The following is a 13,101-nucleotide window of genomic DNA, read 5'->3' as shown; positions in this document are numbered from 1 at the left end:
GCATTTGCAAAAAGACATGTGCTTCCATCTACAATATATACCAAAAATAATACAATCTTTAGAGTTGGAAAGAAAAGATAACAAAAGCATAAACTCCTCCTATCATTAATGAAGCAACACCAATAATAGCAGGCATCAACAATTTAGGGAGTATGGACAATATGATGAAAAGACTTGATGAAACTACTATGAGTAGCTGCTGTTTCATCGATAACCCACTATTAGACTATTAAGTATTAATCATAGCAATTATATACATCATAGGCTTTAATTTGTCTAGCCTAATTTTGTGGTCAAATCAATTTGTTTAGTCTAATTTTAATAAAAACATAATTTAATTGATTATATATATTAAATTTTAATTATTAAAAAAATATCTTAAAAAAAGTATTTTAAACATCTTTTTTAAAATAATTCATATATAATAATAATAAGAGGAGTACTAGCTGCTATTAATAATACAATAAATGTGATAGCTGCATTATATATATATATATATATATATATATATATATATATATATATATATATATATTCTCCCACTTTCGTACCACAACTATTTATTTTCTTTTTTCGTTTTTTTACATTAATTAGTTTGTGTTTAAAGGCTTATATCTTGAGCACTTTTTTTCCTTTTAAATACTTTACAAGTAATAATTTATAATTTTACTATCTATCTTTGCTAATAAAACAAAATGACATACCTACTAAATGTTTATTATGCCATAGAGAGTATTTTTTCTAAAAATTGGTCGAAATTCTTTGAAAATATTTAATTGTTAGAAGGGTATTATACTATATATCATATAATCCTCAAATTGACCATTCGCTTTTTTATTGGGCCACAGGCTTAATTTACGTTTTTGAAAATTGTGCTTATTTTAGATATGACATATAGGTTTTCAACCCAATATACTGTTTTTGTCTTAGGTAACCTCTTAATGTAAACCAAGTTCACGTCCAAAAACATTCTAACCAAGTTTGTCCATTCTACCTTTCTGCTTAGCCCAAAAAAACTGGCTTTCTGATTTCTAGTTTCTACACGACTCTTCGTACTTTTGTAGTCGTACTATGCAAGAAAAGCTTTTTTATCTCTTACCGGAAAAAAAAAACTCGTGTTGATATCCCTTTTATTCACGAATCAATATTCAGTTGTGCTAAACTAGAAAAGTTTGAGTAGTGGTATTATTTTATAAGTGAAAATTAAAAAATAATTTTAACAAAAAATAATTAATTTAAAATATTATATATACTAAAATTAGTTATAATATTTTTGTGTATAAATATATATAATTTTATTTATTTTTAATATATATTTATATAAATAATTAATTTAATAGTTAATTTTGATTTACGTCTAATGATGTTTTTAATAAATATATAAACTATTAATCGATTATAAATTGTTATTAAAAATGATCAACAAAGGATTATTAAAAAATAAATTCTTTTAGCTATGAATTGAAACACTTACAAATTAAAGTGATTAATCACGGTATATTATATCCCTCTTTTGAATAAAAAAAACTTGGGCATAGTTGAAGCAACAGACAATTGAGTTAGACTTAGACATGAACGAACGACCGAGGTTACTGCCTTCTTCATATGTCCTTCTTGATTTTAAATATTATTATTAAATTAAGTCACAAATCGTATTATGAGGTTATTCAAATTTCAATTTATTTTACATCATTCGGTGGCAATTATTTAATAAGCGCCAAGCAAATTCAAAAAATTAAAACACAGTGGGCAAAAGAGATAGAAGACAAAGAACTTTTTTCATTTTCATCCATGGAGTATCAGTTTCTTCTTGATTCACCTTACATGGGTTAGTTGCTTCTGCAACACAGCCATCTTTAAAAGTGAGTAAACTTTCCTCTTTTCCATGGTTTTGGTTTCTCTTTCTTTTCCCCTTGGGATTTTAAGGCGTTGAATATATTTGAATAGTTTTTTTTTTTAATTTTAAGGATAAGGAACCATATATTTTGTGAAGAAAATATTTTTTATGTCTCTAATGAAAAGGCTTGATGAAACCACTATGAGTAGCTGCTGTTTCATCGATAACCCACTATTAGTCATAGCAATTATATACATCATACTAAAAAGCATCAGAGATCCATAAGAGAATTTGTATTATATTTGACTAATAAAATTTTCTAAACCAATCCTCAAACAAATTGAATGTAGATGAATTTTCAATAGAACTTCCACTTTTGTGGTTCAATCAAATGTCACAATTCAATTAATGACTGAATTTGATACCACCCTTGGATGTATATAACAAGTCACTACCAGCACAAAAAAGTGATTTTCAGACTTGATTAAACAATTACTACAATCCATAGGCTACCGTTCCATATTACATTTTCAACTACTACTACTATTTATTTAGACCTTCCTGAGCAGTTGAATAGACAAAGAAAGGGAACATAAATGACAGATATTAAACAATAAAACACTAATGCCATCATTAGAGACATAAAAATCAGAGACAGAGCCTCATATAAGCAAAGGGGGGTGATGACCCCCTAACCTTCAAATGTCTCATGCAGATTATTTGTATCTTTCAGTTTAGTTCCCCATGATTTTTTAATTTTGGCCCCCCTTACAAAACCAACCTAGCTCTGCGCCTGATAAAAATCCCTTTGAATCGTGGAACTAAAAGTGATCAAATGAGTACAAATATGAATTTAATTCCTACTAAAGGAAGATCACGACACATTTTCCGATTTTTAAAATTGTTCAGCAGCATGTATCGTTATTGTGACTAGACTCATCAAACTAGAAGGCCTTGCAAAGCCTCCAATTGCAACCTTAGCCCAAAAACATCATATACAAGTAACTGCTTTATGATCTAACAACCCCCTAATCTTGAATCCAAATATAAGAGCAAGGATATGAATTATCAAATCAAATAGTTAACCCAAAATCTACCAACCATTGAACAGTTTAATTAGTCATGTGGTTGTTAAGAGCAAGATAATCGTTGATTCACTAATTAATTTCACTTCCGCAAAAGATAAAATAAGAAAAAGACATAACCGAGTCAGCTGAGACCAAGAACAAACAGGTGGTGGGTGTCATTAATCAATTAACAAAATTCACATTGAAATCACCGTGAATGAGCTGGTTATAGCTACAACAAGCATACATTTACAAAACAATTACACAATTTCACATTAACAGACGTAAATTATGCAAAAAGAGCATCAAAAATTCAAAATCAAGAGCTGCATAAACATGAATTCCAAAAAAAATCCATCAGAAGCATTAACACAAACAGCAGAAACGTAATTGATGAAACAAGATATGAGCATTAATGATTCAATCACAAATCGCATTGAAAAGGCAAAAGAAAGATTATAATAGTAGTACTACTCACCTTGGATTCAAAAAGTGATTTTTCTTTCAGCTTTTGCAACACCTCTCTTCCATGCAAAGGAAGTCGTTTATGAGTGTTATCTCCTTCGCGGGATTGAAGTATATATAAGAAAATTTTCAAGGTGAGTAGTACTACTATTAGAGTATTAGTATCTTTCTTTTGTCTTTTCAATACATTAAATCATCAATGCTCATCAACGGTTTAAATTTTGTCTCGTAGAATATGGCACAATTAATAACCAATTTTAAGTTGATGGACTGTTTCTTTAATTTTTAGCAGCCATGCCCATGATAGACAATTAAGTATTAACAATGAATGGTACTTGACAAGTAAATTAAAAAATAAAAATAATACAGATTCAAAATTTAAATTTAAATTTTTAATCATATTTAAATATTAAAAAAATAAATAAATAACTATTTTTAATCAGCAATAACATTTAATTACTTGGAATATACCCAGCCCAAACATCCAATTCCATTAGCGGGTTATATATATATATATATATATATATATATAGCAGTAAACGTTCTGTAAGCACTAAATGGAAAAGTAAATTCTTTTTTTTTTTAATTACTATATATATATATAACATATAATAATAGTAATATTTCTCGCAATCATTTGTGTGCATAATTAATTTGCATATCTACATAAGCGTACTATTGATGGTACAAAAATAAATGTGAGAGCTGCATTATATATATATAGTTTGAGCCAACGGATTATATCTCAAATATTTAGTTAGCCAATATTAATTAATTTTATAATTTTTAAATAAAGATTAATTAATTTAAAATATCACATATACTAAAATTAGTTATAATATTTTTGTATATAAATATATATAATTTTATTTATTTTTAATATATGTTTTATATAAATAATTAATTTAATAGTTAATTTTAATTTACGTCTAGTGATATTTTCAATAAATATATAAACTATTAATCGATCATAAATTGTTATTAAAAATGATCAACAAGAGATTATTAAAAAATAAATTTTATATTCTTTCTTTGAATAAAAAAAACTTAAACATAATTAAGGTAATAGACAATTAAGTTAGACTTAAATAAAAATAAAGTTACTGTCTTCTTTATTTTTTTATTTTTGATATTAAATTTTTTAAATTATTTACTTATTGAAAACATAGTGCATCTTATTTCAAAAAGTCGGATAGAAAAAAGATTCCCAATTTATAAATGAGCCAATTGAATAAAACTTTCGGAGTGACTGAAAAAGCTAGTCAGATGGGGAAAAGATTCCATTTAATAAATGAGCGAATTGAATAAAAACTTTCTGAGTAGAAGTAACTGTTTTTCTTTTTTTTGTTAAAGAGTAATTAATACTTTTGGAAGCTTATCAATATTTTGAAATTGAAGTAACTTTTTTTTTTATGTTAAAGAGGAGTTAATACTTTTGGAAGTTTATCACATGTTTTGGTGTAGTTGAGTGGAACATGTTATTTTATTTTTTTCAACTATTTATATTTAATTTAAAAAATGTAAACGGTGGAGATTCAATAAATTTTCTTTTGTGAATCTATACTAAAAATAGTGTACATTGAGCATTCAACCATTCCATCCTTTCCTAAGTTTAGAAGGTTGAATCTGTCTTATTTGTCCAATTCTATTTAAAGTTAGCGCTATATTTTAGACTTTTGGATAGTTATTAATTGGTGTTTAAAGCCTTTATTAAACTAACTATAAATCTAAACGTCTATATTAAAATGGATATTATAAAATAATTTTATAAATAAGATATTTTAAAATATAAAATATTTATCTCAAAAACTAGGGTTATTTTAGTCTTTTTTGCACTGACTATAGGATAAATCTAAATTTGGTTACTTATTCGTACAAAAAATATTTCTTATTAGTGGAATATGTGATAATTTTTCAATACTTTTTATTCTTGTATTCAGAGTCTTTATTATTATCTTTTTTTTCTTCATCTCAACACCACCACAACTTATCTCCAATGTAATTATTATTATAGATATTAAATTTAAATGTTAAATTTTAATCTTAACTTTTTATAAATGAAAATTATAAAACAATTTTAACAAAAAATAATTAATTTAAAATATTATATCTACTAAAATTAGTTATAATATTTTTGTGTATAAATATATATGATTTTATTTATTTTTAATATATATTTTATATAAATAATTAATTTAATAGTTAATTTTGATTTACGTCTAGTGATGTTTTCAATAAATATATAAAGTATTAATCGATCATAAACTGTTATTAAAAATGATCAACAAGGGATTATTAAAAAATAAATTCTTTTAGCTACTAATTGAAACACTTACAAATTAAAGTGATTAATGACGGTATATTATATCCCTCCTTTGAATAAAAAAAACTTGGACATAGTTGAGGCAGCAGACAATTGAGTTAGACTTAGACACCAGCGAGGTTACTGTCTTCTTTATTATTATTTAAATAATTTTTTTAACAGAATGATAGTATTGTCCCAAAATAAAAAGATTGAGGATCGAAATGTCCTTTTTTTTAGACAAAAATCACTTTGTTCTTCGTAAAAATGGACAAAAACCGAATTGGATGTTTACTCACCATTTAAATATGGCACAATTAATAATCAATTTGAAGCTGATAGACTGTTTTTTTAGCAGTCATGATAAATTAACAATGAGTGGTATTTGACAAATAAATTTAAAGATAAAAATAATATGAATTTAAAATTTAAATTTAAATTTTTAATCATATTTAAATATTAAGAAAATAAATAAATTACTATTTTTAATGAACAATAACATTTAATTACTTAGAATATACCCATCAGAGACATTCGATTCCATTAGCGGGTTATATAATGCAATATATATAGCAATAAACGTTTTGAGGTACTTGAATAATAATTATGGAAGCACTAGATGAAAAAATAATTTTTTTTTTAATTACTATATATCTATACATACTAGAATTCAAGAAGAAACATCACCAAGGTGAAATTTTCATAGAATTTAGAATTTTTTTTTAAAAAATTCTCTTCTTTATTTTTTTGTTTTTATAGTCTATCTATAGAATAGGTTTATTAGATTTCAAAATCTATAGTCAAAGGGATAGATAATTGTAATAGGTATGTACTACAACAGGAGAGTTATTTCCAACCCATTTTTTCTTTTTTTGATTTTTTTTTTCGGACAAAGTTCAAGCCCAAAAGCCCAACAAATAAAATAAAGAAATGAGGTTAGGAAGAAGAAGAGGTAAGGAAGACAGAAAAACAGCTATGACTTCTGATTCTTCACCCATCAACAACGGTAGATAGCTCTCTTCTTCTTCTTCTTTTTGGTCTTCTTTCCATTTTGTAATATTTTTAATTTTATTTTTTATTTAAGTTCCTTCATCTCCAACAATTCCTCTTCAAACTCAACCGGCAACACCTTCTCCTCCCTTGGTGATGCTTCTCGCCGCAATCATCGTCGTTGAACTCTTCCATGCCGTCCGCCTTCGATACCCCACCAGTGCATTGTTCCCGGTTTGCCGTAGCTACTGATGCTCCACCTACTCCAATGTGATTCAGAGGCTCCTGAAGGATTATTCTCCGGTAGAGAAATTTTCGATTCCGACACAAAGTTTCATGAGTTTTGTGAGGAGTTCTATCGGTCTGTGAAGAATAGGGGAGTGGCAAATTCGGGGATTGATGAGGCTGGAAGTTGAAGACCAGGGTATGATGGGTTAATTTTATCATTGATTTTCTTTTATGATCTTTTCCTTTTATTCAAAATCAATATCTCTCGAGCTTTATATTTCTATACAAAAAATTAACAGAAAATAGCTAACAATTTTTTCTGGGTTAATTGCATTTTTTTTCTCTACCAATTGAATCTAATTTGCTATGGTTATTGTAGCTTGTGTTTTGCTTTTACATAAATATTAGGAACTATGTTGGATTATTTATCAGAGGTATTACTATATTAGTCATTCTGGCATGGCTTTATATCAAGAATTATGAGGAATCTATTAGTTTTCTTTCAAATGTCTTCTCTGAACATCGATATCAATGTATCAATATCTATTATTAAATACTAGAGATTACAGATTAAATACAATTGGATATAAGTTTTGTGTCTTAGAAGGCAATTTTCTTTTATTTAAGTGAAATAGCTAAATCAGATCATGGGTTAAAGGTCATTTCATTTATTTAAAAATGCTAATATATTACATGAATTGAGATAAGTATATATGAATAGTGTACTTTTCTCTTGAATGAGAATGAGAATATCATACCCAGTATCTCATCAGTTATGGCTAAATGAATAGCCTTTGAATTTTTTAGTGGTTGATTGCTGTGAAATTTAGGATGAAGTTATTCTTAGGGTAACTGTTTATTTTCAGTTCTCAGAAGTGTTTATGTAGAGTTGTTAACTATAGTCTAGGAGGTTAGGACAGTTAAGGTAGGTAGTATTTCTCTATAGATACAAGTTCATTTTGATAGAAAGTAACCTTGAAAATTGTGTAGTTGATTTGATTGGTTAGGTACACGTTTGTTGAATTTTATTATTGTTATGGTCTTTGTGAGAGAGGATTCTGTTCATGTGATTTCAAGCATGTATGTTATTTATTAGGTTATGCAAAGTTGTTTTAGATGCATTAGGAGAATGTCTTCATTCATTCTTTTTATATTGTACTTCACTTTTCCTCTCTCAGTTTGACTGAGAAAAGAGTTTCATCCTTCTCTTCTCCTCATTTTTATAAAAATATTAAAGAAGAATGTAATATGGTTCTGTCATATTCTCCTATTGTTTTCTTTAATTTCAGCTCCCTCTTTGTAATTTTATTCAATTTCTTGAAATTTCATCATGTTTTGGTGCTTCGGGATCTGTATTCGGGAGCTATGCATAGATGACTTTATGATTCCCACAATTTCATTGATTTATTGCTAGAATCATGTGATTTTGATATGAATGTGGTTTATATGTTCATTTTCATTTATGAATAATGTAGTTCCTTCATATCATCATATGTTCTACTATCTATCTGTTCAAAATCAGTTCTTTTATATATCCTATGTTTTTCTTGATAATTGTGGTTGGATTAGAATTATTGTTATAAGGTTGTTGATTTTGCACATTGTCATGTTGATATCATTAGTATATATGTATTGTGGTGTTTAGGGTATAAGCTTCTTAGTTAATTCAGTTTCTCATTTTATAGTTTATTGGTCAGTTTTGAGTGGTAATTAGACAAATTTGGTGTTCTTTTATTCTTAATAATTTGGAACTAATAGCTGTGATGGGAGTTGATTTTTGTCAAAGTGCTCATCAAATTATAGTTAATTCAATTTCTCATTTTATACTTCATTGATCAGTTTTAAGTGGTAATTAGACAAATTTAATGGTTCTTTTTTAGTAATTTAGATCTAATAGTTGTGATGAGAGTTGGTTTTTGTTAAAGTGCTCATCAAATCATAGTATGTATAGATTGTTTCTCAATCAGTTCTAGAGAGGTGAGGTTGTATTTTTTATTATTATATGCTTCAAATGGTTAAAAATATAATGTGAATTCCATTCTGCTGAAGTTATGATGGGATGTTAGTTTGAATGATGTTATTTATGATCTCATCTCATTCTTTTATATATGATTCTGATGTCAGTCAAAGTTGTTGCTTCCTCATTTTATTTTGTCAGTTTCGAAGGTATGATGGGATGTTAGTTTTTAAATTTTTCTTCAAAAACAAAAAATGGATTGGATGTGGTTAGGTGGGGAAAATGATTTTCTTTCCTGTTTTTCAGTATACCCTCACATGAAAAATCAGATTTTGGTGGTTTGGTGGGAGAAATGACATCATCTTCTATAACAAATAGTACTATCTTCTATTATTCTATCAAAAAAGTTATTTGGTTAATGAGAGTAGGTATCGTTACTTGTGACTAACTCCCCTTTGTCATTTGTTGCAAATCAATCCCATCAGCAAGTACTTTCATGGCCTCTCTGGTTATAGGTTTTCTTTCAAAAAAGAAAAGCATTCCCCTTCTACAAATCACGTCAGATCTCCTGCTCTTCATTCTTTGGATGGATGATTATCTGCCTTCTGCACATTCGATTGATAGGTGTTGATTGCTGTCAAATTTTCGATGATGTGATGGTCATTCATACTGTTTTGACTCATAATCAGTGCTCATCCTTCTTTCCAGCGTAGTCCTTATATGTATGTATTCCCTTAAGAAATATACTCTCGAATGAATATATCAACTCCACTTTTGATTGGTTTCAAAGTGAGTGTTATATACACAATGATCTTTTATTTTTTTTCTTCCATGGTTTAAATTTTTTAATTTAAATCCTGAATTGGTTTCATTTCTCTATCTATAAATTGGATCCTAAGTTTCACAAGTCTGTTGCATTACTTTCATGCTTTAAAAGTATTCTGAAAAGCCTTTCTACTTATTCTGATTTTATTTTTTGAAAGTCAAGGTTATAAGTGTATGCAGTGAGAAAACAAGTTATACTCATTCATTCTCATTCATTATTTTCAAATGAACTTATGGGGTTCTTTGATTTCTTTTTTTTTTTGGTTATATATAACTAAAGTGGTGTCTAAAGAAAGAAGTACTACTTTATTCGAAATACCATTATAGTGAACATTAGTTGGTTCTAAATTTTTTTAGCTTGGTTAAAATTTCATAAAATGTCTCAATCTTATGCTACTGCAAGTTTATATAGAAAAAATTATTTAAAGAGAAAGAGAGGACAACAAGTTGAAGATAGAAGAGGTCAGTTTTGCTATATTCATTTTTGGATTTTTTTGAAAGAAATTAAAATTTACATCTTTTCATTACAGATGTTTTTTACTATTATAAAATCGGTGTTCAATTAATATTATTGGCTGGATTTCTATGCTTTATTGTTTGATGTTGTTCTTACTTTTAATATTTCTCTTATTTTAAGTTCAAATATATTGGTACGTGATATTTATTAACTTACCTGTTTAATTTTTTTTTATCTTCCCATAGTTTTAATTTTACATTTAAAGTTCTTTTTTTTTCTTTAGGGAGATCAATTATTTTACAAGATACTCCAATTATTAATGCCAATTTCATATTATCAGGTATGAGTTTATTGTTTTAAATTTTCTAATTTCTTCGTTAACTTAGAAAGTATAGTTATTATTTACATTATTTTTTTAATTATTTTAAAATATAAAAAGGACTCTTTTCTAATCATTGTTATCATGTTTATATTTTTTTGTCTATTTATTTTGGTTTATATATTTTATTATTGAATTAATTTTTGTATATTTTATTTTTTTATGTTGTTTATTATGCATTTAGTTATTAATAAATTCATAATTTATGATTGTCTATTTAAATATTTCTTTGACGTGTATATCTTTATATTTGATTTATTTATAATAAATTTTTTTTTGTTTCATAATAAAAATCCAAATTAAGATGACTCTAAAATATATGATCCTACTGTAAATTCTTAGAATGATCTTTAGTCTCCTGTTGATCATCCACTTTTTTCACAAAGTGAAGTTCAAGGTATTTCAGTATATTTATAATTGATTTATTTATGGAATTTGCATTTTTCGTATTAATTTAGATATAATCTACTCATTCAGTATATTTAGTCACATTATGTTCCTTTTATAATTTTAATATTCTGGTCGTAATAAAATTTATATGACATTTTTTTACCAAATATAATATGAAAAAAAATAATATTCATTGATTTTAAATACTTTCAATACAAGTGTCTCAAATTTGGTTAGATTATTATTATTATCAAATATTTATATTTTCAATTTGTAGACAATGAGTATTCGGTGAATAATTTCTGAATCTTTAATTGTTTTACTAGTATATTTTTTTAAGTAAAAAAATTAAGAAGCATTTAAGTCTTCATTTAATATAATTTTTTACTTAGTTAAATTTGTAAGGATTTGTTTATTATTTAAATTTTTTATTTATTTTTGTAGGTTGTCTCGATATTGATGACCCTGTGTATACTTGTCTATATTGTGGTGCGTCGTTTTGGTTACTAGAGTGAATTGAAAAATAGTCAAGAATTAATCAACCTCTTTTTACACTTTGTTGTTTTCAAGAAAAAATTCAATTACCGTATCTTCAGGAAGCTCCAGATTTATTATATAATTTGATTCATAGTCATGATAGTAAGTCTTTACAGTTTCAAAAAAAAATTCGGTATTATAATAGTATGTTTGCTTTCACTTCTCTTGGTGGTAAAGTAATAGACTCAGTGAATGATGGAACTGGCCCACCACAATTCATTATAAGTGGTCAAAATTATCATAGGGTTGGAAGTTTATTACCTCAGGCTGGTCAAGTTCCGAAATTTGCCCAATTATACATGAGTTAACGCATAGAGAAGGAATATTTGGGTAAGGTCAACTCTTACAAAAATTTTGTTATGATTGTTTGTAATTTTAATTAGTTTCTTTTATTTTCAATTTAATTTTTAGTTGGTAAGATACTAATATGGATGTAACTTTGATTATTATAATCAAAATGTTCGTATCTTATTGTTTAAATATTGTTGTTAAGATTCATTCTAATTATAAAAAATGCATGTTTCTTCATTTTAAGTAAAATTACTTAGTAATATCGTGTTACTATTTTTCTCAATTATAGGCAAAGTTCAAATATAGATAGACAGCTGATAATTGATTTGACCCAAATGATTGATCAACACAATCATTTAGAAGAGTGAGGGAATTCCATGAGAATCACCCGTCTGAGGTGTTTTCTTTGAAATTGTTTAGTCAAAGAGAACGTGATCGAAAAGTTTATAATTATCCTTCGTGCGATGAAGTTGCTGCTTTGGTTGTTGGTGATTTTGATTCTTCTGATACTGGTCGTGATGTCATTGTTAAATCTGCAGCTGGCCAACTTCAAAGAATATATGAATCACATGCTTTATATTGGCCATTGCAATATCCCTTGCTTTTTCCTTACGGGGAAGATGGTTATCAATTGGGTATTCCTTATCGAGATATTCAAGATATAAATGTTGCAGGGAGAAGGACTAGAGTATCCATGCGAGAATTTATCTGTTTTTGTTTGCAAATGAGAGAGCATGAGGATAGCATTATTCATAAGTCTAGAAGATTGTTCCAACAGTTTGTTGTTGATTCATTCTCTATGATTGAGTCACAGAGGCTTTATGAAATCAGGAAAAAACAGAGCACAATTAGAGGAGAAGTCTTACAAGGTATTGAAGAAGCTATGCGACGCGGTGATACTGAAGCATCATCAATTGGTACTCGAGTGATTTTGACTTCTTCCTTCACTGGTGGTAAACGTTACATGTTTAATAATTGCCAAGATGCTATGGCTATTTGTAAGCATTTTGGATATTCAGATCTATTTCTTACCCTTACTTGCAATCCTAACTGGTTTGAGTTTCAAAGATATACTAATCGCGATCAAGTTCTAATTGCTGATCGACCAGACATTACTTGCCGAGTCTTTCATGCTAAGATGAAGTGTCTTCGTAATGATCTTAAGAATGGTATTTTTTTTGGTCCTCTTAATGCAGGTATATTGAATATAGAGAATTCTATATTGAATTTATGCTTACTTATAAAAATTTCTATATTTTCAGACATTTTTATACTATTTAGGTATGTATACAATTGAGTTTTAAAAAAGAGGTTTGTCACATGCACATATTCTACTTTGGCTTGATGGAAGGAATAGATTGCAGAATATTGAAATT

The 13,101-nt window shown here is 27.2% G+C and overlaps 1 long non-coding RNA gene across 2 annotated transcripts; it reads left to right on the top strand.

Moving 5' to 3' along the window:
• Positions 1-6,537: 6,537 nt before the first annotated feature.
• LOC112697421 (uncharacterized) lies at positions 6,538-12,840 on the top strand. 2 transcript variants are annotated; one of them, XR_011862633.1, is made up of 6 exons: positions 6,538-6,677; positions 6,756-7,085; positions 9,332-9,568; positions 10,412-10,468; positions 11,342-11,764; positions 12,015-12,840. It is a non-coding gene; the product is annotated as an uncharacterized lncRNA (long non-coding RNA). The 2 variants fall into 2 exon arrangements; XR_011862634.1 differs by lacking the exon at positions 11,342-11,764.
• The last annotated feature ends 261 nt before the right edge of the window (positions 12,841-13,101 follow it).

This window comes from Arachis hypogaea, chromosome 6 (assembly GCF_003086295.3).
Source record: "Arachis hypogaea cultivar Tifrunner chromosome 6, arahy.Tifrunner.gnm2.J5K5, whole genome shotgun sequence".
NCBI lineage: Eukaryota > Viridiplantae > Streptophyta > Magnoliopsida > Fabales > Fabaceae > Arachis > Arachis hypogaea.
Note: the sequence above shows the minus strand (reverse complement) of the source record. Positions and strands in the feature narration are given on the sequence as shown.